Genomic DNA, 22112 nt, shown 5'->3' on the forward strand with positions numbered 1-22112 from the left:
TTATATATAGTAGTGGGTATATGTTAATTGCTTTGCTTTTTTTTTTTTTTAGTTTATTTATTTTATTTATTTATTTTTGGCTGTGTTGGGTCTTTGTTGCTGCGCGCGGGCTTTCTCTAGTTGTGGCGAGCAGGGGCTACTCTTCATTGAGGTGCGCAGGCTTCTCATGGCAGTAGCTTCTCTTGTTGCGGAGCACGGGCTCTAGGCACGCACAGGCTCTAGGCACGCGCGGGCTTCAGTAGTTGTGGCTTGCGGGCTCTAGAGTGCAGGCTCAGTAGTTGTGGCGCACGGGCTTAGTTACTCCGCGGCATGTGGGATCTTCCCAGACCAGGGCTCGAACCTGTGTCCCCTGCATTGGCAGGCAGATTCTTAACCACCCCGCCACCAGGGAAGCCCCTGCTTTGCTTCTTAACAACATGGAGTGCTTGATCAAGTTATAGTTGAAACAGTCTCTTTTGGTAAAGCTACATGATTTTGGATACTTGCATGCTCTGTTACTGGCCAGTGGTCAAAGGTAGCGTTGTCCTGCTAGTTTCTACACTTTGGGTAATATAAAGATTTGGAAAGAGGACTCTTGGGGTGGGGAGCAGCAGGGAGGTCTATAGAGAGAAGGATGTTGTGGTCAGAGAGAGGGGCCCATGTTCTCTGCACTGACCTAGCAATTGAGGCATTCCTTTTCTACTTCCAACAGCTACAGTATTCCACTTTTCCAGTCATTCCTCTTTGCCTCAACAAGTAATTTGGAGCCCTAGGTAGGTTGTCAGGAGAAATGAATTATTTCTAAACTACAGTTGGAATGCCTGTAAACCGCCCCTTGTCTGCAATTAGAGTGAAACTGTGGCTTTTGTCTCAGTCTGCTGTACCATACCCATTAACACCCAGTGGCTAGGTTTTAATAGAAGAACTTTCTTCAGTTCCTAGATCTTCTGAATTATGAGCACATCTTTCCTTCCTTCCTACTCAGGAATAGCATCTTTATTACACCTGCAGAAAATTGTCACTCATGTTAGGAACCCATCTTCATTTCATTCCCTTTGTGAAACAGCCTTTATTTCACGTGATGGGTTATTCTGGTGATTGTGATGGTAGAGAAAGCAGATTTTTTTTTTCCCATTTAAGCAAAGCACAAATGCTGACTCAACGTAATATCATGTAAAACTTTTTCTCTTATGTTTATAACTCAACAGATTGGTAAATCCAGAGGAACTGTTATAATCACTATATGAGACATACTGTATTAGTATTTCAAAAGTTTATTCCAACCCATTTCTTCTTTTATATTCTAAAACATCTTCATTATGTTTGATGAGATAGATCCACAAGAAGATGGAGGTACCCAAGGCCAGTCCAGCTTTCAGCCAGTCAGGTTTGTCATCTGGTAGCTCCCAAATGTAGAACTTGGAGCGTGCTAAAAAGCCATTCAGGATCCTGGCCGGGGCCAGCAGCCTGGAGAGGGTGGAGAAAGCAGACTTTTAATATGAGAATAGCTATGAAGGTAGCAAACTATCAGAATATACATTCATATCCATCCAGGAAGAGAAAATAGACTTCCTTTGGGACACTCCTGGAGCCTGTTTCCTGTTTCATCATTCCTTTGTTGTGCATGCGCGTAGATGAAAAGTGGCTCTGAGTTCTCTGTACCAAACAAAAGCCTTCCTTAAAAGCCTTTTCCTAACTTTAGCCCCAGCTGGTATAAGTGGTTGGTATTCAGGCACCTCTGAATATTTCCAGGGATATTCAGAGGTACCTGAATACAATTCCTGGGATGGGCTTAGAAATAATGAAAACCAGCCATGGGATCACTTTCTCAGGGTGATCCCGAAACACATACATTCCCCCATTGTTGCCATATTTTACCCTAGTCAATATAAGTGGCAAAGCTCAAAGCTTGGGACTGACTGTAAAGCCTTTCAGGCCTTTGGTCTCAGTGGCTGAATGTGTGACACAGTCACCAGCCAGCTTTGCCCTTTCTCAGTGCCTGCTCCTGGGCTGATTGAAGAAGAGGCAGAGTTAGACATTTTTGTGACAATTGATTACTTTTCATCTTTGAATTTTTTGTGGAGCTGCACCTTAACTGGAGGCAAACTGTAGCCTGCCTCTTATCGGATGAAGAACTATATGAATGTCTTAGCACCAGGATAGCACTTAATAGTTTTCAGTTGAGTGGGGGTTTTGTTTGCTTTTAACCTCCTGTGTGAGTTGTTATTAATAGAATGGCCTTTTCCAGGGCTGGGGTTCCTGATAACCCTACAGTGTATACACTGAAAGCAAATGGTTGATCACTTTTGGAAAGGCCAAGAAGAAGTTACTGAGTGCCCAGGCCTCTGGTGACTGATGTCCAGAGAAGAGCAGCACCAGCCTCAGTCAGTGTGCCATGTTCCTTTTCAGACTTCTCCTAAGGATATGAGGGGCGACAGCAGCCATTTTCCCAGGAACCTCGCTCCTTGCCCTGAGCCACTTGTTCTCCTGTTTGAATTTCTTCCTAAGTACTTAAAAAATCTTGACTCTTAAAGGGTACACTCCCCTACCCTAAATTGTAGGGCCTCTAGAGAACGAGAGTGAGTAGGGAGGGTTTGGCCAGCTTTCTCACCTTTGAAGTTTTCCATAGGAAGTGAGTAGCTTTGAAAGCTCTAAAACTGCTACTTAGGTTTTCTGACTTGGAGGTTTCTAGAAACAGTACACAAATACAACCTGACATTTGGGCTCCAGAGCCAGCTCAGGGGTGAGAAATGTTCCATGCTTGAGGTAGTTGGCAAATCTAGGCTACCTACCTGACAGGGGCATCTGGAGCTTCCCCCAGCTAATTAAGGGGCAATACTGGTAGGTCCTTCTGGGCAGTCTCCCCCCACCTCCATTCCACATCTCTGCCGTCTTTGAAAGGTGTGGCTGGTTGCAGGGTGTTGCAGTAGAAGTTGAGGGGAGCTGGCCTTGTTTCAGAGGAGCCCAGGACTTCCAGTCACCTGCTGCAGTGTAACAGAAGGAACCAGGGGAACAAAGGCTTTCTCAGACCTGCCAGAGAAGTTGAGCTTTTTCAAAGGATGGTTCCAGATCATCTAAGCCTGGCCCTCCTTTGGGGGGGACAAAGAGAAGGCATAAGACAAGGGGTAAAGGGGAGGTTCTGGTGCATTGCAACAGGTTATGGGGCAGGCACTGTTTCCATGAGTGTGGGGTTTTAACCTCTAAGCTGGAGAGAAAGGACACTTGAAGTTTTGGATGTAAATTTTGGGAAGAGGGGCAGAATTCCTTTGTGATTTCTCCTCTGACACACTGTCCCTGGGTTCCTCCCTGCTAATCCTGCCCCCTGCTGCCTTCTGACTTAAGTAACAGTTGGGTAGGCTTAAGTTTCTGTGCCCACAGATGGAGGAGGTGACTGAAGTGCATTTGCTTGGGTAGGGAGCGAGCTGGTATCTGAGTGGATGCTAGTGCCTGAGTTGCCAGCAGAGGGCAGTGGTGACCTATAGCTGTAACAACCATGAGGTAGGTGGTCAGTAAATCGGCTTGGACAGAACCTGGGAGGGGCTTTGGTTGGGGTGGGGAGGCCTGTTTGGGTTTGGCTTTGTTTACTGTTTATCCAGAACTGGATGGTCCAGTGTCTAGCTCATTATGCTCCATCATAGCCTTAATCACAATGAGGGAACAGATTAGTATTCTAGCCCAAGGCCTGCCAGAAGTGTCAAGCCACCAGCTCCCCATTCCCCTCACCATTGGTATAGTAGCCATGTGCCTGTGTGTGGACAGGTTCGTAGGGACCAGGCCAGGGCCTTTGCCCACCTAGCGGCAGGTTGCATGGTGACAAAGGCCTATTTGTTGCTTCATGTGAACAAGGGGATCTCATATTTCTGGCACTTCTCTGTCTGGTGCCCCCTGTTACCTTTCCCCAAAGGCAGGCAATCTCTGCGACTCTAGCCAACTAGCCCTGTCTCCTTTGCCTGCCTACCTACTCTGGGCAACCAGGACGTGACGTTTCATACCTGAGCGGTGGAGGGCTGGGGACCCGAGGAACAGAGCTGGGGGCTGGTGATAGGGCCTGGGAGATGTTCTTCCCTTGCCCTTTTAAATCTTATCTTGTGTGTTGGGGCCCCAGACTCCCCAGTCTTCCAGCCCAACAGCTGTGAGCCTCCAGGGCCACTACCCGGAAGCCAGCTGCCTCTTCTTGGGGAATTCTTTGAAATTCCAGGCTCGGCCATCTGGGTATGCAAATATCTCCAGATTTGCTGAGCCCGGCCAAGTGGCTGCACCCCAGGCAGAGCTGTGAGAATTAACTGCCACTACCCCCAGATGGGGAAAACTGCTAGGGGCTGTTGGTGCATGGAACCTGCGCTTTCACCTGCTGAGAGACTCTTTAAGAGTGGGAGAGAGAGGAGTCCTGGGGGCTCCCCAGGTCCTGCTCTAGTTACTAACTGTATAAGGGATTTTGCATATAAGGTGTATACTCACTGTATAAGGGTGAGTTGGGAGACCCTTGGGGGCCCTTCCTGGAGTGTGAATCTCTGAGCATAAGAAAGTCCCTGGAATATGGAGGGAAGCCTTGGGTCTAGCATGGCTAGAAGGGTGGGGGCTATCTTGAGGGAAAGCTCCTGGCTTCCTACCATGCCAGATCCAGGCAGTAGAGCTGGCTTAGGCAGCCCAGAGTAGGCCCAGCAGTCTGGCCCCCAGAATGCCTTGCTTTCTCCCAGGCCTCCCCCTGGGGCTGGTTATCTGGCTGTAGCAGGAGGAATGTGTGCTTTGAGTGGGGAAGGGTGGGGGGGCAGGGTCAGGGCGGAAACCTGGGAATGTGGACTCCCTGCCTGTCCCTGTCCCTGTTGGAGGGAGGGAGCCACGGAGAATGTGGCTGACAGGCCCCAGGCGTGGGAGAGTGTAGGCCTGCTTGTATGTGTGAGTATGTGCGGGAGGGGGCTGCCCATGTGTGTAGGAACGTGTGAGAGAATTGTGAGCATGGACATTCCTTAGTGTTTATGTATATGGGTGTGAGCCTAAACTGTGTAGCCTTTGAGGAACAGAAGTCGAATCTGTATTTGAATCACAGGCCCATGACTTTTCAGTTGTATATTCTTGAGCAACTAATTTCTCTCTCCTTTGCTTGGTTTTCTCATCTGGAAAATGGGCACTTGGCCCAGGCTGGCCCATAGGCAATGCTTGGTGGAAAATGGCCTTATCAAATTAAAGGGTTGCGGCTGTGGGTGCTTATGGATTCAGGGAAGTAAGCGTGGGTAGTTGGACATTTTTGCTGGACTCTTACACAAGCCAGCTGATTTTGAGCAGGACCAGCTCCTGGGACACCCAGGGACTTGGGGCAGGCTGTCTGGGCCCCTTTGGGGCCTATGCCTTTCATACCCACTTAGCAAGGCCTGCAAGAATGTGCCTAAAAACAGAATGGGTAGGCATTTAGATGGACATGCCTGGCCAGCCTGTGTGCCCCTACACAGGGTTTGTGTCCCTCTGTTTCTCTTGGGGGACAAAAGGAGAGCTCAGCTACCCTTTCTGGTGAATAAAAGCCTGGAAGGGGATGCTGGGAAGAGCTGCCTCCAGCCATCTGGGAGTGGAGATGCTGTGGAAGGAGGCCAGACCTCCCCCAGCTGTTTCCCTGCCCTACCTGAAGGATGAGAGTAAGGGATGAGACATGGGTGATTGTAGCACTGCCCACAGCCCAGAATCCTTGCTTTCCCCCATTCTAGGGCACAGGCCACCAAGTGGTTCTACGCTCTCTTAAAGAGTGCCTCTGTGTGCCTGTGTGTGCGTGCATGAAGTCTTGAAGGGGGGCAGCCATTGGAATCTTGGATCAACAGGCAGGATTTGGGATCCAGGCACAGAGGCTGGGGAATTAGGCAGTGTTACACAGCCAGGCAAAATTAGGGAATGTTTGAAGTCTTTCCGGGTGGAACCTTTAGGGGGAGCTCCCTGGCTGCAAGGGATTCCTGGAAGCCCCTGGGAGGTCCCAGGCCTTAACTGGAGGAAGTGAGGGCTAGAGCCCAGCTGGCCCTACAACTGTAAGCACAGGAGTGGCCTGTAAGGGTGTGTTGAAGGAATGAGGGATCTTGGCCTTGTTCCTACACACATGTACCACTGGGAAATGATGGTGGTGAGGGGTGGGGTGGATTTCTGAGATCAGGGGCCAGCCCTCTTTCCTTCTTTAGATTTGGAATAGGGAGCGCTCTGGAACTGATGCCTCGGATTCTGTACAAAAAATGGCGGAATGGAGAGAGAGACTGATTAGGGATGGTCCTTAAGGAGCTTGCGTGGGAGGTTCTGGACCTTGTTTTAACTGAGAGATCAGATCACTGCTGGGTGGGCGGTGCTTTGTGTTCTACAGCGTTGTGAGAGTGGCAGGAAATGGGGCCAGTAGCAATGTACTAGTTGAGTTGCACCTGATGAGAGATTGGGGGTGGTTTCCCCACAGAAGTCCCACAGTGTGTATGGCCAGTGTGGCAGTGTACTAGGGGAATTGATATATGTGGCCACTGTGTGAGTGAGTGCAGCAGTGTGAGTGGTTTGTGACACTTGAATTGTGTTTCCCAGGTGTGTGTAATGGCTGAACTAATTTTGTTGTTGGGATGAATCAGGTTCCTGGAGAGGAATGGACCTATCTGGAGAGAGTGATGCTATTAAGTAGTTACAATCATTATATTGATATGACTTAACTAGTATACAGACATTAAAGATGATCCCACTACCCTCTGTGTTTTGAGTGCTTACCATGTGCTTGGCCCTGTGCTAAGTGCCTAACCTGCAGTAGCTCATTTGGTTCTGTCAGAACCCTGAGAGTTAATGCTGGTTTGCCTGTGCCACAATGTTTATTATGCCATGTTATATTCTCGTTGGCAGATGTGATACAGCCGCATCTCTGTCTTACTTGCTGAAGTGCAACTTGTGGCAGTGTGGGGTCCTGTTGTATACTTGGGCTCTCTGTCCTGTTTTGTGTTGCCAATATGGGGCTCCACTGTGTTGTTCCATAGTTTAAGACCCAATTTGACAATGTTTTTTGAGGTGATGGTGATGGTGTATAATTTGGCTGTGTGACTTTTTTGCTTTGTTGTGCATCCAGAGTATGTAACTCCCTTCTGTCCTGTAGTTGAGACCAGCTAGTAGAATGTATGACACATTTTGTGTCTTGGTGATGTGGGTGTCTAGTGTAGGGTCATCGGTTGTGGTGGTGTGAACTGGTTGTGTGATAGCGTGACTGGCTGTATTGTTATGTGTCTGTGACCCTATTGTGTGTGTCCGGGGGAACCATTTGTTTGACCCCTTGACCTCCTGTCCTAACTTGTGTCAGAGACTGTTGTAGTGTGCTGTAACTCCGTGAGGTGAGTGGGGGCAGTGGCCCATAGTGGCCCATTCCTGTACACATTGTGTGTCCGTGTGAGCCCATGTGCCGCTGTGCCCCTTTTCGGGTCTGTGTGTTGTCTGACCTCAGCCGCGTATGCCCCCACCCCTGCCAGCACCGCTGCCCCTCCCCCGCGCCGCCCGCCCCGCTGCCGCGCAGCGATCGATCGCCATTGATTGTCCCTGACGAGCTGCTCCACTTTCCAGCCAATGTCAGGAGGGGGGATCTCCGCCGCCCTGGCGGTGTCATTTCCACACACTCCCTGGGCTGCCGCCAGCGCGGGCGCCACTAAGAGCCGGCCTGGATCGCCCAGAGCGCGGACCGGACCGCCCACGCCGCGCCAGGACGCCCGACGGAGAGGCCAGACCCCCACCTGCCCGGCCTGCGGCCCTGCACCCAGACCTTCCTCCCTGGGTGGGTGGATGCTGTCGCTCCACCAGTTTGAGCTGGCCCCGAGGAGGGTGGGGGCACAGTCGGTGCGCCAGTGCACTCGGGTGGGGGCGTGGGGGGCCGTTTCCGGCGGGCGGAGGCGCCTGCGGGCCAGCTTTGCCGTGGCCCAAACAGATGCTAATGATTTTCCGGGAGGCGCCGGTTATCTCTGGCCCCAGCCAGCCAGTGCTCGGGCTTGGGCCGGGCATAGACACCTCCCCACCCTCCCCCTCACCCCTATGAGCCTCGCCAAATGACCACCTGGCCCCGAGTGGACAGTGGGGGTCGCAGGCTCCCTGGGGTGCCCCCAGAACTCTGGCTGCAAGGGAATGTTTGCTCCTGTCCACCCAAGATGCTGCTTCCTCCTCCTCTGAACCCTTCCCAAAGCACCCCCCCTCCCATCTGAACAGGGGAAACTGAGGCTTAGAAAAGCCCAACCCAAGGTCATGCTGACCCACCACCTGCTGGGCTGAGTGGATCACACTCTCTCAAGGCCACCCTGTCGGGGACTCAGCCTTCCTGGTCCCTCTTTGCCCAGGGGCCAGAGCCAGTTTCCAGGCTCCCCGGTGGAAGTGCTGACGTGGCTTTGGGCAGCTGTCTGGGGCCGGGAAGCGGGGCAGATGTCACAGAGCCCAGGGGAGGAGGCGGCTCCATGGGGAGGGCGGGCAGGGCCTCTTGCCTGGCGAGACACGCCTCCTCCCCCTAGGCCTGGCGGTGTCTGGGACTGGGGCATAGCTGCTGCCCAGGCTGACCCGCCTCCAATTCTAGCCCCAGCTCCTCTGTGTGCCTGCTGACAAGTGCTGTAACCTCTCTGGTTCTCTTCCTCCCCTGTGGAGGAATATAACAGCACCTGCTTTGGATGAGTGTGAGCCTCAGATGAAAGCAGAGGTGTGCAAAGCCCCCAACCCAGTGCTGGACATACTGTTCCTGCTCAACATGTTAGCAATTATTATTATTGTCTTTGCAAGTGGGAATTTGGTGTGTCCAGGAGCAAAACTGAGTCCTGAGAGTGCCAGCTGGCTTCAGAGGTCATTCCAGCCAGCCTCCTGCCTTGGTGCCCCTGGCCCTCTGCATTTCTCATGCCTGTCTAGCTTTGTTTCCTCTCATTGAAGTGTCAGCTCCCCTCAGCTCTGCCTGCTGCCAAGCTGCCCCCACCCCCTCTTATCGTTGTAGTTCCCTCCTATCTGGCCGCCACATTGGGTCCCTCGAGCAGCACAGCCCCCTGGGAACAGCAATCGATGGGGCGGAACAGCCTCCCTGACAGATGGACCCATGGAGGCTGGGCTGCTTCAGCAGAGCTCCCTAGGAAACCAGAGACAAGAGCCGAGCCACCATGGCTGCCTCCTAAATAGAAATGGGAGGAGGCAGAGAGATGAGGAGGAGGCCAGAGCTTCCAGCCAGCCCCATGCTGGGCCAACCCTCTGGGGATGGGTCTGGTGGGGCAGGGCAACCCCTATACTTTTCCACAGGCCCAGATCCTCTTGAGGGGAGGGCTCTGTAGAGCTCGCTTGGTAGGTAGGATGTGTCTGAATTCCCATCATGGGCAGGTGAAGTTTTGCCGTCCCCATCCCCCCATGGGCACTTTTTCTAATAAGCCCAGAGGCTGGTGGGTGGGTGGGCAGGCAGGGGGCTTACCACATTCCTCAGGCTATAAGGGGCCTTTGAAGCCAGAATGGCAGGAGGACCTTCTCTGCCTGTTGAGGGTGGGAAATGATGAGCCTCGGCCCCTGTGAGTGTGTGTGGAGAATACCTCCTGTCTCCTACCAGGCTCCCAGATTAGTCAGGGACTTCTTCCCAGGGTTTCTCAACCTCAGCACTATTGACATTTTGGGCCATTTAATTCTTTGTCCTGTGCATTGTAAGATGCGTAGCAGCAGTTGTGACAACGAAAAATGTCTCCAGATATTGCCCAGTGCCCCCTGGGAGGCAAAATCAGCTCTAGTTGAGAATCACTGGTCTAACCTCAGGACCAGCCCCCTGGGTTGGAAGGGGTGGCTGACCCCATGGGGATGCCACATATCCTCTTCAGTAGTGGAAAGGGAGGTTTCCAAAAAGGCTCTGTCCCCAGCTGTCTCAGGCCCAGGAGGGTGGGAGACACTCTCCCCCCTCCCCATGGCCCCTGCTAGGTTGGAGGGAACCATGCTTGCCTGAGATGGCAGAGCATTTGGCGTCACTGCTCAGCTGCACCAGGCTTGGTGCCAACACCTTACTGCTGAGACTACAGAGCATGGGGGCGGGGGAGCGGGGGCGTTCATGGGGGTACTCAGGCTGCCTGTGCGACCTTCTGTCCAGCCAGCTTGAGATGAGGGGAGCCAACGTGGATGATCAGCCTCCTGCCTTCCCTTGGTGCCCTGGCAATGTCTCTGCTGCCTCCCTCTAGACCAGTGTTGGGTTGGGAGTAGGTCTGGCAGGACTGAGAGCCAGTGGGGGCTACTGCCTGGAGCAGGAGGATTGTGGACACAAGTCCAGCGGGCCCAGCCAGCTGACAGCTGGGCCACCTGAATGCCGAGCTCTCCCCTCGAGGAAGGGGAGGAAAGAAGACACTGTGGGTTGGCTAAATGCTACCTGAGTCCCCCCCAACCCACAAGCCCTTGAGCCTGAGGACTGGGGAGGGAGCTCCCTCTGGAGTCATCTCCCTCTTCCTGCTCAAGCAGGCAGGCAGGCATTGAGGTAAGGGAAAGTTTTCTAGAGCATAGTGTCACTGCTGGGAAGTCCCTACTTATGTCTAACCTACTTCCTTTCTTCCTGTAGCATCTGCCCTATCCTGGGCTGTGTGGTTCTCTGGCCAGGGTGTGCCCTTATTCCTGGGGAAGAGAACCCCATGGGGGAATTTTCAGTCAAAATAAAGGTCAACGGGTCCTTGTGTGGGTAGAGGGATGAGGGTGCCTAACTGGGCTCAGCTAGGGGATGGAGAAGAGCACTGGTGCCAGTTGACAGACCAGGGCCTACAGAGAGCAGGGTTTCCCCAAGACACACTGAACCCAGCACCAGCCTAGGGGGTCCTAGGGTGGGTAGGAGGAAGTGGCTGGGAGGTGGGCAGTGGCTTTGTAACCAGAGATGGGCCAAGCGGTATGAGGCAGCAGCTTGGAGCTGGAGTTTAAAATAGCGCCTCGGCCTGGCCAGGATCGGGTTCGGGTCACCCACAAGGCAGTGTGGCCACGACCATCCGGCTCGGGTTTCTTGCCACCCTTGATGATTTAATGGAGGAGGGGGCTACCCAGGCAGATAAGATAAGACCCCCTAAGAAAGGGGGTCCAGGCACTGCCACTTACAGTCCCCTGAGCAGGCTCTTGCCTGTTTCCTTTCTCCTCCACACCCACCCCCACGGGACAGGTTGCCCCAGCTGCATCCTGATGCCCTCCCTCCTCTTCAGTAAATATTTGGCACCAACTGAGGACCAGGTACTTGACAGAGCATGGAGATGAGTAAGGCCTTGACCTTGTCTAAAGCCCAGGAGTTTTGGTCCCCAGGAGCACACAGAAGGGGGAAGGTGATAAGTATTCAGCAGAGACCCTCCACTGATGTCCTAGCCTCAATCCTGAAAGTCCTAGGCATTGGGAAAGGAAGAGGCAGAAAGACCCCCACAGGCTGCAAGAGAGGAGGGTTAGACCTCAAATAAGCCTTCCAGTGAAGAAATGGATTATGGCTACAATGGAGAGGGGAGAATGTCTTCTCAAAAGCTAGTGATCATCCTTGAAAATTCCCCGGGGTGGTCCACTCCCCCAGTGTTCCCTGGCCTGCCCCTCCCCCAAGGCAAAGCCCTCAGACATAGATCTGAGAGCACGTTCTGGTCCTTCTCTGTCCAAGTAGAGTGATCACTTCCTCAGGCTGACCCAAGCAATAGGGCAAGGGGCCAGGGGATATGGGGGTGGGGGTTCCCCTCTTTAGTTTTTTGAGGGAAGTAGCTCTAGCTCTGCCACATCCCATTTTGCTGTTAGAAAGTGGGGAAAAGCTACTTCAATCAATAAAAAGTTCTAACCATAATCCCTTCTGCTCCACTCTCCCTTGCCAGAGAGTCTCTGGGCCCCTAGGGGCAGTAACAACCTCTGGGCAGTGGCCCTTGAGGCCTGGCAGGTAGGGTTTCTCCCCACTTTGCCCTCCTTCCCCAGCCATGAGTCCGAGGAGGTGACCCAGCAGGCCAAGTCAGCTCAGGGCCAGATCTCTCTCTAACTGGAGCAATGGCCATCTCTCCTGACAGAGCCCACATATATCTAAAAAAGCGTCTTGTATATCTTAATGATTTCTCAACAGCCCCTGATTGAAGCATGCTCAATTTAGCTGTGCCGTAAGTAACTTTTTATATTTCCTCGGGGAATCATTTCATTTATGAATCTTTTCTGAATCTGCAATCTCGATTAAAAGTTGATTTTTTTTTTTTTTTTTTTTTTGGTCTCTGTCTCCTCGGCTTCTGAGACGCCTCCCTAGCGAAAAGGGTGGTAGCACCATCAGTCCTCCCGCCTTAGCCTGTCTGGGTCAGGAGAGTTCTTCCCGAGGTGTGGGGGGAGCAGCAGCCAAGCCTCCCCTGTGGTAGCACCTGGGGCTACGTGACCTGAGGGGGAGCCGCCCTGGAGGAGGGGCTTACAGAGAGGTTGGGGGCATTGCCAGTCTCCTGCCCACATACCCTCCCCTACCTGCCTCATATCAGCCCCGCTACAACCAGTGTTACACTGGGGGGATTGTCCTGCCCATTCTGGCTTTAGGGTGTCTCCTCACCTGTAGTTTAAGAATTTAAGAAGGAGGGCTTCCCTGGTGGCGCAGTGGTTGGGGGTCTGCCTGCCGGTGCAGGGGACGCGGGTTCGAGCCCTGGTCTGGGAAGATCCCACATGCCGCGGAGCGGCTGGGCCCGTGGGCCACAGTTACTGAGCCTGCGCGTCTGGAGCCTGTGCTCCGCAACAAGAGAGGCCGCGATGGTGAGAGGCCCGTGCGCCGCGATGAGGAGTGGTCCCCGCTTGCCGCGGCTGGAGAGGGCCCTCGCACGGAGGCGAAGACCCAACACAGTCATAAATAAATAAATAAATAAATAAATAAATGAATGAATGAATGAACGAACGAACATGAATTTCTTTAAAAAAAAAAAAAAAGAATTTAAGAAGGAGACAGAGAATGCTTCAAGGGTTCAGCTTGAGAGCACACAACGGGTTCAAATCCTGGCCCTGCTCCTGTACAGCTGCCATAGCCTAGGTAAGTCACCTCTCCTCTCAGAGCCTCAGTTTCCTTATTTGCAAAATGAGAATGTGATTGTTAAACAGATTACCAAGGAGGTAAAGGGTTTAGCACAATATCTTCAGAAAGGCAGCCTTTATTATTTCCCTTGGGGGACCCCAACACCAGGAAGCAGGGTTGGAACAATGCTGAGGGTCCTATCCCAATTCTGAACAGTATCTAATTCTTTTCCTCAACCCATTCATTATCTAGTCCTGGTGATACCCCTTGAGGTGAAGTGGGTGGGACTGGCATAGTTATCTCCCTGAGGATAAGGGTCTGGTGGGGTTGGGACTTGCCCAGGGGCTGCCCCAGGAGGCCCACCCAGAGCTCCTGACTCTCTCCTAAGAGGCAAAGGTCAGGGCTACAGTAGGAAGGCTGGAGGGCAAACTAGGGTGAGAAGCTCTGAACTCAGAGAGAAGGGCTTTCCCCATAGACACCGTCCCCATCTGCCCCCCCCCCACTCCCTCCAGATAGTCGGGGGAGGGATTTGTCCAGGTGCTGCGACCTCTGGCTCTGACCTCTAACCTCTGACTCTGGCCTCCGGGGGGCTGGTGGGCTCTCTAAGCGTCAGAGTCACAACTGGGGGTGGGGCTGAGGGGACCCGGCAGCAGAGGCTGCTCTGGGAGTTAACGATTTACGAGGGGCCCCTTCCTGAGGCCTCCCTCCTCACAGCCCCAGCAAGGCAAGCAACCCGTGACTGCCCAGGTGGCTAGACACAGAACCAGTCCCGCCAGTTCAAAGAGCAGTTCAGCCTGGGCCTACCCCCAGGCAACTGCCTGAGTACCCCATTCTCTGGAAGAGGAAGGCAAAGTAGGGGTTGGTAGGTAGGGTCTGGTCTGAGGAGGGAGGCTGGGTCCTGTTTTCCAAAGTCTCAGTGTGAGGGGCATTTAAGACCCTGCTTTGCCTTCTGGAGTCACATCTGTGAGGGGAGGCCTAGCCCCACCTCTCCACCTCCAGCAACTTTTTTCCATATCACCCCACCCTAGCCTGCAGGTCTTGGGTAGAGCACTTTCTGGCCAGGCTTCTGGATGCCCAGGGCACACCACCACCGGCCCCCCCTCTTTGGGCCTGGTCTGTGGCCTCCAGGTTTGGGATGCTGTGTCCTCCCCTCCCCCAAGGCCCCTTTCTGTTACCTTGCGGCCCCTCCCTCTTCTTGACCCTGAGGCCATGGAGCCACAGCTTTGGCCTCTGGGAGCACACAGTCCCACTTCCTGTTGGAGAGACAGTTGAACCATGATTGTGCCTAGTGAAGTCAAGAGTTACTGTCAGGGGACTTCCTGGTGGCGCAGTGGTTAAGAATTCGCCTGCCAATGCAGGGGACATGGGTTTGATACCAGGTCCTGGAAGATCCCACATGCCGCGGAGCAACTAAGCCCGTGCCTCACAACTACTGAGCCTGCGTGCCTAGAGCCCGTGCTCTGCAACAAGATAAGCCACTGCAATGAGAAGCCCGCGCACCGCAACCAAGAGTAGCCCCTGCTCCCTGCAACAGAAAGCCCAAAGCCTGAGTGCAGCAACGAAGACCCAACACAGCCAGGGAGGGAGGGAGGGAGAGAGGGAGGGAGGGAGGAAGGAAGGAAGGAAGGAAGATCTTAAGAAAAAAAGAGTTACTGTCAGGGGCATGACGGATGCCCCCCAACTGTCCCTACTCCCCTTCCCTTACCACATAAGGGCTGAGTTCCCTGGGCCTGGCAGAGCATGGGGCTACTGCTGGTTGTCTGGCACATGTGTAGCTGTGCCTGGGTGCAAGCGGAAATACAAAGTGTGATTGTATGTGTTGGCCTGGTCTCTGCTCCCTCCCAGCCTCACCCCAGAGTCATTTTATTCTGGGACTGGAGTCCCCCTTCTGCCCGCCTCCCTTCCCCACTGTTTATACAGCTCAGGGCCAGGCTGGGCCACCAAACTGACTTCTTAGGGATGGCTGGACCTTGGCCTCCTAAGAAACAGATCTAGCTTTTCTGAAATTTCCTTCTAGTTTCACGGTTCTCTTGTCCCTTCAGAGGTCATGGGGGCAGGGGTGGGGCCGAAGGGCCAGTGGTCAGTATGTGAGGGCTGAGACCCCAGAGGCGTGGGCCCATGTCTAGGCAGTCAAGCTTCTCTCTTCCCCTGCCCATGTTTGCACCCCCAGCTCTGCTCTGGAATTTTGGCCAAGGTCACAGTCCAGTGTGACCCCACTGAGCATTATCCTGCACCCTGCCCTGAGGCAGGGCTCCAAATGCCCTGGCTCTCATTTTCTGTGATACAGATGCGGGAACTGGGGCCTCAGGAGAGGCGTAGGCCAAGCTCTGGGTTGGCCGTCTTTATTGGAGACTAACTCCCACACTCCTCTCCATGCAGCCATTCCCAGTCACTGGATGTTTAATCAATGATTGACATTAGCTGATAGATGGTAGTCATGGAAAAGGTAGATCCCCACACAAGGCATGGGTTTAAATCTTGGTTTTGCTACTTTGTAACATTAAGCAGTTGTCTTGAGTCCCGGGATTAAATAAGCATATGCACAGAAAGCAATTAGTGTGGTGCGATACACATAGTAAGTGCTCAGAAAACTGTTGGCTACAATCCTTACTACTGGTACCTACTTAGTGCCAGGCTTCAGGCCCAAAGCAGGTAGGAGACTCTCCCTTACCCTCAACAAATTTTTGTGGATGGTAGTAGTGAGGGGACAGGGAGACCATGAGCAAATAAAAGCTATTTCTGTGCAGTGTGGTCACTGTGGCCACAAGAGGGGACAGATGAGGGCCCCCAAAGCCAGGCCGCAGAGTACAATTGTTCAGTGCATGCACTGCAAAAAAGGCACCTGGCCAAGGGGTCTAGGAAGACTGGAAGACAGTTTATGACCTGCTTGCCAAATGGGGGTACCTATATCTGCCAAAAAGTGGTAGCTTTTTCTAATTTGCACAAAGGCTAGTGCTGGCTCTGTAGATATAAGCCAAACTGAGGCGGGGAGTAGAAGTCAAAGAAGGTTCCCAGTGGAGTGATACATGCTCTTGGGCTTCAGTGAGGACTTCAGGAGGTGAGCTTGATTAAGGCCCTTCTGGGCAGAGGGAACAGTGCATGCAAAGCCACAGATACTTGAAGGGAAGTTTTGGGGTGTCTGAGGGAACCACCAGTGTTGAGTGGTGTTGGTCAGCAGGGCTCAGGAATTGCAGGGAAGAATAGGACCAGTTAGGGAAGCCAGGCCAAGTTGGGGAAGGGGCTTGAGCTGAGCCCTATGGGCTCTGAGGAGTCACTACAGGATGAGGAACAGGTGAACCCCAGGCAGATCTGTATGTGAGAAGCCTCACGAGGATAGCAAATCTCTGAGGTTAGGAAAACAACTTTGGTGCCAGTCTCATGTCAGTTTCCTCATCTGAAAAATGGGGACAATACTACTACTGGGGCTGATGTAAAGATTAAATGAGATGTTACCTTAACTATTTAGCTTAATGCCCTGCTCAGGGTAAGGGCTTTGTAAATGCTAGCTATGGATATTATAACCAGGACCAGGAGAGCAGGATCCAGGGTATTGGACTGACACATTCCTACCCAGAAGACAGGGCAGGTGGGTGCAGGGCCCTTCTCTCCCCGACAGGTACTGGAGACTTATGGAATTTGCTTCCTGACTCTTAAGCTGATTGATTGAATAGCAATATGAAACTCCAATACTCCTTTTTGGAGGGATTGTGAACCAGGATCCCTTTACTTCTTCTTGTGGAAGGGGCCTGGGGTGGGGATAGTCTCTCCCAAGGCCAGAGACCTCCCGCCCAGTCCTTCCTGGGTGTCTCCCCCTTGTCTTACTTGTTATGGTAGAGAGTTCTATGTGGATGGTTTGCACATGGCATTTCCTGTTCATGTTGCATTTTCCATGTGGACAGTTCTGCCACTCTCCTCTCTGGTTCCTACCTGGGGTGGATAAGTGAGGATCTGGGTCTCCCTCCACTTCTTAATTTCCAGGAGAAGGGGAAGACTCCAAGATCTACTATCTAGACTAGGCCAGGCATATGCCAACACCCCTTCCCTGAGAAAGTCACCACTGATATCACCTGACTCATCTCCATTGCAGCCTGCAGCCCCTTGGGCTTTGCCCTCCTGTGATGGGGAGGGGACAGAGGTCTTGGGGAAAAAAGTGGATAATTAATAGTAATTCCCTAAGGTGGAGCTACTATCCCCCCCCCCCCACCATGGATTTCAGCATGAAGCTTTTTTCAGGTATGCAGGGCCTGATTCTGCACTCACCCTAGGCTTCAGAAGCCTTGAGGACTGAGTTTCATTTCTTGGGTCCTAATCCTCTGAGGCCTGCTGCTGACTCCTGGGCAACAGGTCCCACCTCACAGTTTGGGCCTCAGCTTCCCCAGAAAAGGTAGATAGTGGTGGGCTAAGTGTTTGCAGATCCTTGAGCATCTAGGCCTGGGACCCTGCTTCCTTTCGCCTTGTGTGGTCAGTGCCTAACACCGTACCGTACCTGACACTCAGGGTGGGGCCCAGAATGTCTATCTTTAAGCAGTTTAGGGGTGATAATCTGGAGGTGTTCGTTTGTCTTAAAACTGTGTTCTCAGAGCAAGTACCTTGCTTTACTCACATGGTACATTTGGTGTGGCTTTGAGGAAGCTTGCTGGACAGGAGAGGAGAGGCTAAAGGCCTCCCCTAGGGAGCCATTCGTTGACACACAGTTAAAGGAGGACACTTCTCAGCTTTTGTGGAAGGGAGGGGGTGTCCAAGAGAGGGTCATTCCCTGTGGCCTGGAAGGTCAGGGCAGGTAGAGAGACAACACATTCCAGATGAACTCTGCCCTCTGACACCTCCCTCACACCCCTATCTGCTGGCAGGGTCAAAGTCCCAAAGCCAAATTTAGAAGGCTTGGAGGGTGGGCACCAGCGGCTGCTCCCATGAGACCCAGGCCCCAGGCCCTCCAACACCGAGGCAGGTGGCACAGAGGAGGAAACAGCGAGGTGGGAGCTAGTTTTGCTTCTTCCACTGAGACTGCTCCAGTGACTGGAGGCACCGGGTCGCAGCAGTTAACTCCCTATTATCTGGGTCCCAATCATTCTCAGGCTGAGAACGATTAACCCTAGGCAGACTTCGCAAACCGTCCTGCCCCTTTCCTGTTAGGGTCTCTGGTCTGGGGGCTGTGTTTTCTCTGTCTTGTGGAGGCAGCACAAATCCACCCCCACGAATTCCACAGAATTGAAGAAACTTTCCACTTTGGGATTATACGAGTGAGCCTGGGGCTCGCTCTGTGGGTCCCTGAAGTGGCGAGAAGACGACATCTGCAGCTTTAGGATTAGCCCAAGCTGGGCAGATGGAGCGGGCACTGAATGACGGCGAGGATACGCGGGCCCAAATATGTACCCGCTGGGCTTTTGTTCTCTCTTTCAACCAGTGTCTATTGAGCGTTTCTCTGTGCTAGGCACTGTTTCGGGCTCAGAGTTCACAGGCCACGGTCTCAGGGCACCACAATGTAGTCGCTTTGGCTCCAGGACTCAGGGTTTCGGTTGGGGCCAGCGTAGGTAACAAAATATCCGTTGTCGGATCAGTTTCCTCATCTGTGTAATGGGGACAGGAACCTTCACCCCCTTTCTCCCGGGTAACTAGAGCCCACCGAGTACGGGAACGCGCTCTGGGAAGGGTGCAATCTTGGAACACGCGTCTAGCTCCAACAGTGCTCGGCTATGAGTTCTCGGCCCTACGCGCACCTGAGCTGAGGGGCGCGGCCAAACCCTTCCTGCTTGTCCTTGTAGCTTCGCCTCCGGCTGGAGAGAGGGGGCAGAGGGATGTTGGATTTCCCCATAAGGTGCGTCTCCAAGCCCATGCACTCCTCACAGAACGGGAGAGGTCCTCTTATTTTTTGTAAAGTTACAGAAAAAGAGGTGAAGACGGGGCGCGCTGGGGAGCTCAGCCTGGGCCGACCTCGTCAGAGCGCGGGGAGCTTGAGGCGCAGTGGCTGCGGCTCCGGCCTCAGAGCCTGCGGCGTCCAAGTGGCCAGAGCTGCGTCGGGAGGGAGGCGGAGGGAGGAGGGAGGGGAGCCGAGGTGGGGGGGGGGGGGGAGGAAGGAGGAGGGAGCTTTGAGTCCGGTCCGGGTTTTGCCGGCAGCCCCCGGGCAGCGTTCAGAGCTCCTGCCCGGGCGGGCGCGCGGCGGCGGCGGCGGCAGAGGCGGCGGAGCCTGAGCGGGGATGTAGAGGCGGCAGCAGAGGCGGCGGCGGCGGCGAGAGCAGGCGCCCGAGCCGAGAGAGAAGAGCGGCCGAACCTTGTTCCCCGAAGCCGGGCCCCGCGTCCCTGCCCTGCCCAGCCCAGCGCCTAGCCATGCGCGTTGCCTGCTGAGTCCGGGCGCCTCACGCTGCGCCCTCCGCCAGCCGCTCAGCGCTACGCTTGGGGGTGATTAGTTGCTTTTTGTTGTTTTTTAATTTGGGCCGCGGGGAGGGGGAGGAGGGGCAGGTGCTGCAGGCTCCCCCCCCTCCCCGCCTCCGACCAGCCGCGGCGGCGTGACTCCGGCTCCGGACCCGGGCACGGCGGGCGGCGCGGCTGGAGCGGAGCGCACCGCGGCGGCGGTGCCCAGAGCGGAGCGCAGCTCCCCGCCCCTCCCCTCCCCCTCGGCCTCGCGGCGGCGGCGGCGGCGGTGGCGGCTTGGACGACTCTGAGAGCCGGTAGGTGTCGGGCCACGGCCCTCCCCCGACCCCCCCCCCCCGGAGGCCGGCCCCCTCCCCTTCCCCGCCTACCTCCCTCTTCTCCCCCGGGGCCCGGTGCGCGGCCGGGGCCGGAGTTCGCTGCAAGTCTGCGGAAAGTTTGGCGGCGCGGGCTCCCCCGAAGTTCAGGTGCGGAGAGCCAGGGACGGGAAAAGAGGGGTCCGTGTTTGGGTGTGGCGGGGGGCGCCCGTAGTCTGAGCCTCGGAGCCCCGGACGCTGGGAGCCCTAGCTCCGGTGATCGCTCGATGGCCTCTTCTATACTCAAGCCTCCCCAAGCCGCAGTCAGCTCGGTCGCAGATCACTGAGTTCAGACAAAAAGAGGGGTTTTAGGGTCGGGAACGGCGGCTTGGGCGCCATGGATTGGGGTCGGGGCTCTCCCTGAGGGGTACGGACCCCTCCCCAAGTACTCGCGCTTGAGGGCACAGGGGCGGCGGGAGCCCGTGTCCTCACCTCTCGGTGTTGGGCGGGCGCTCCGCCTGCGGGGGCGGCTGATTGGAGATCTCCGGCGCGCACTCCCCCCAACAGACCCCATTCGCAGCCCTGTGTTTTGGGGGCATTACTGCTCTAATGCCCAGGACGACGCGTGGCTGAGTCTCCCCCTCCACTTGGAGGGGGCGGTGGCCACTTCTACATTTCCCCTGCGGCTCCTCGCCCCCGCTGTCCGCGGGGTGCCTGGCGGGCTGACCAAGTTTGACCTTTTTTTTTTTTTTTTCCGTCAAAGTATCACCCCCGACCACCACTGCTCCCCGCGGCCTCTTTCTCCCTTCCTCCCTAGCCTTAGGGAGTCTTTCAGGATGTCTCCTGAGCCCCGCGTGGCCAAGCAGCATGCAAAGCCAGGGAGGGAGAATGGGGGTGTTCCTCTAGCTGCGGAGCTGTGGGAGGCGGGTGTCCCAGGCGCCTGCTTCGCTGCTCTGGCCCCAAATTTACCCGTGAAGTTTGGCCCCGAGCCCCCTCCTCTCTTCTTCCCCAGAGCGAGGGGCCGAACCGCCGCGAGAAGAATGTGTTAATTTTCTTGCTGGGGGAAGTTGTCCTCGCCCGTAATGGGCTGCTTTCCGGCGGGGAGTGCGGGGTGCGCCTGGCTTTGTTTATTTGTAGGATCAACAGAAAGTGAGTGACCCCAGTTTTTAAATGGGGGGCCGCCTCCGGGACCTGTCAGAAGAGCTGAAGCGCCCAATGAGGGAGCAAGATCGCTTTTTGGTCTCCCACCGCCCCCCCCTTCAGGAATCGGAAGGGGTGCGCGGAGTTGGGCTGGTGCCACGGGCTGCAAGGAGGAACCTTGCAGATTTGGGGGGTTCTGTAGCGACTCATCCGGGAAGACTTGCTCCCTCCTCTTGTCTCCTGCGACGGGGGTCTGAAGGGTTGGCAGCCGCGCCCTACTTTGCCCCCTGGACCCTGGGTGGTCTGAGAGTCGCGTCTTCGGATAGAAGGGGCTGAAGGGGGGGTTCTGGCGAGCCAGCCTCTTGACCTCCGCCTTTGCCTGCGCCGCGGGCGCTGTTCGGAGTCCTAGGTTTTGTGGTGGGCCCGGCCCCCCCCCCGCCTCTCCGCGTTTGCGCAGGAAGCGCTGGGGAGGGGGCGTGTACGTTGGTTCGGCCCTCGCCCCCGCCGGAGCCGCCCCAGGGCGGCCGGCAAACAGAGTCCCTTTCAAGTTTTCCGCTGAGGCCGCCTGGCGGGGGCTGCGTGCGCGGTCGCTGCGGACTTGTTTGGAGCGCTATTTGAACGCCCGGCGCCACCTCAGCTGCCCTGGCCCGCGGGGGCGGGAGGCGGGGGGGGCCGGGGGATGGCTGTCCATGTAACTGAGAGCATTTAAATTAGATGTTTTTAGGGGGCGTGCTGGCCTAAGCTTGCCCTGAACCCCCTCCCGAAAGACCCTCGTACCGTAGGTGCCAACCGTCTTAGGAAACCCGGGAACTGAGACCCGAAGCCTCCTCCCAAACCCCTTTTTGAGAGCGATGCGGGGAGACTGAGGCCAGCGCTACCTACTACTGCGTAGTGTTGATTTAGCAGTTTCTCTGGATGAGACTCAAGCAAGAGCTTGGGGGGGGGGGAGTGGGTAGTGGCCCGCTCTGCAGCTGTCACCCCCTTCCCAGAACGGAAATTGTCCTCTCTCCTTGGGGAGGAGGGAGAGGGGGTGATTTTTGCCCTGGGAAGGGGTGGGAACAGCTGAGGGAGGTTGGCCTCTTGAGTTTTCAGTCAGCCCTGGGGGTCTCGGTAGAAGCCCACCGCCCCCACATACCCACCTCCAATCCTGGCAGGACCTGGGGCTCTCCCAGGGAAGCAGGAGCTAGCCTTGCACCTCCCTCTCCCATGCCACCTCCCTTTCCAAGGTGGGGGCAGAGGTTCCTCTGCAGAAGACAGACCCTTGGCTGACTGGCTGTCCGTTGGCGCCTTATTTATGTGTGTATTTGGGCCCGGCTGTTTTCCCGGCTCAGCAGGTGACCCTGGCCAGGGCCTCCTATCTCTCCCCCGACAGAGCCTGTTGACTTACCCGTGGGCCA

At 55.1% G+C, this 22112-nt stretch overlaps 1 protein-coding gene and 1 long non-coding RNA gene across 5 annotated transcripts in view; one reads left to right on the top strand and one right to left on the bottom strand.

Moving 5' to 3' along the window:
- Positions 1 to 1237: 1237 nt before the first annotated feature.
- Positions 1238 to 22058, bottom strand: LOC132362551 (uncharacterized). Of its 2 annotated transcripts, none has more exons than XR_009502399.1 (3): positions 21855 to 22058; positions 19651 to 19918; positions 1238 to 1446 (listed from the first exon to the last, which is right to left on the bottom strand). It is a non-coding gene; the product is annotated as an uncharacterized LOC132362551 (long non-coding RNA). The 2 variants fall into 2 exon arrangements; XR_009502398.1 differs by lacking the exon at positions 21855 to 22058 and adding an exon at positions 20068 to 20510.
- Positions 19050 to 22112, top strand: part of CXXC5 (CXXC finger protein 5) — a 33958-nt gene continuing 30895 nt past the window's right edge. The window contains exon 1 of one of the 3 annotated variants that reach the window (XM_059917238.1): positions 19050 to 19578. The gene's annotated coding sequence lies outside the window, so the exon portion shown is untranslated. Of the gene's footprint in view, positions 19579 to 19652; positions 19747 to 22112 lie in introns of those variants that run through there. The other 2 variants (XM_059917240.1, XM_059917239.1) reach the window with 2 other exon arrangements.

Source organism: Balaenoptera ricei, chromosome 3 (genome assembly GCF_028023285.1).
Source record: "Balaenoptera ricei isolate mBalRic1 chromosome 3, mBalRic1.hap2, whole genome shotgun sequence".
Lineage (NCBI taxonomy): Eukaryota > Metazoa > Chordata > Mammalia > Artiodactyla > Balaenopteridae > Balaenoptera > Balaenoptera ricei.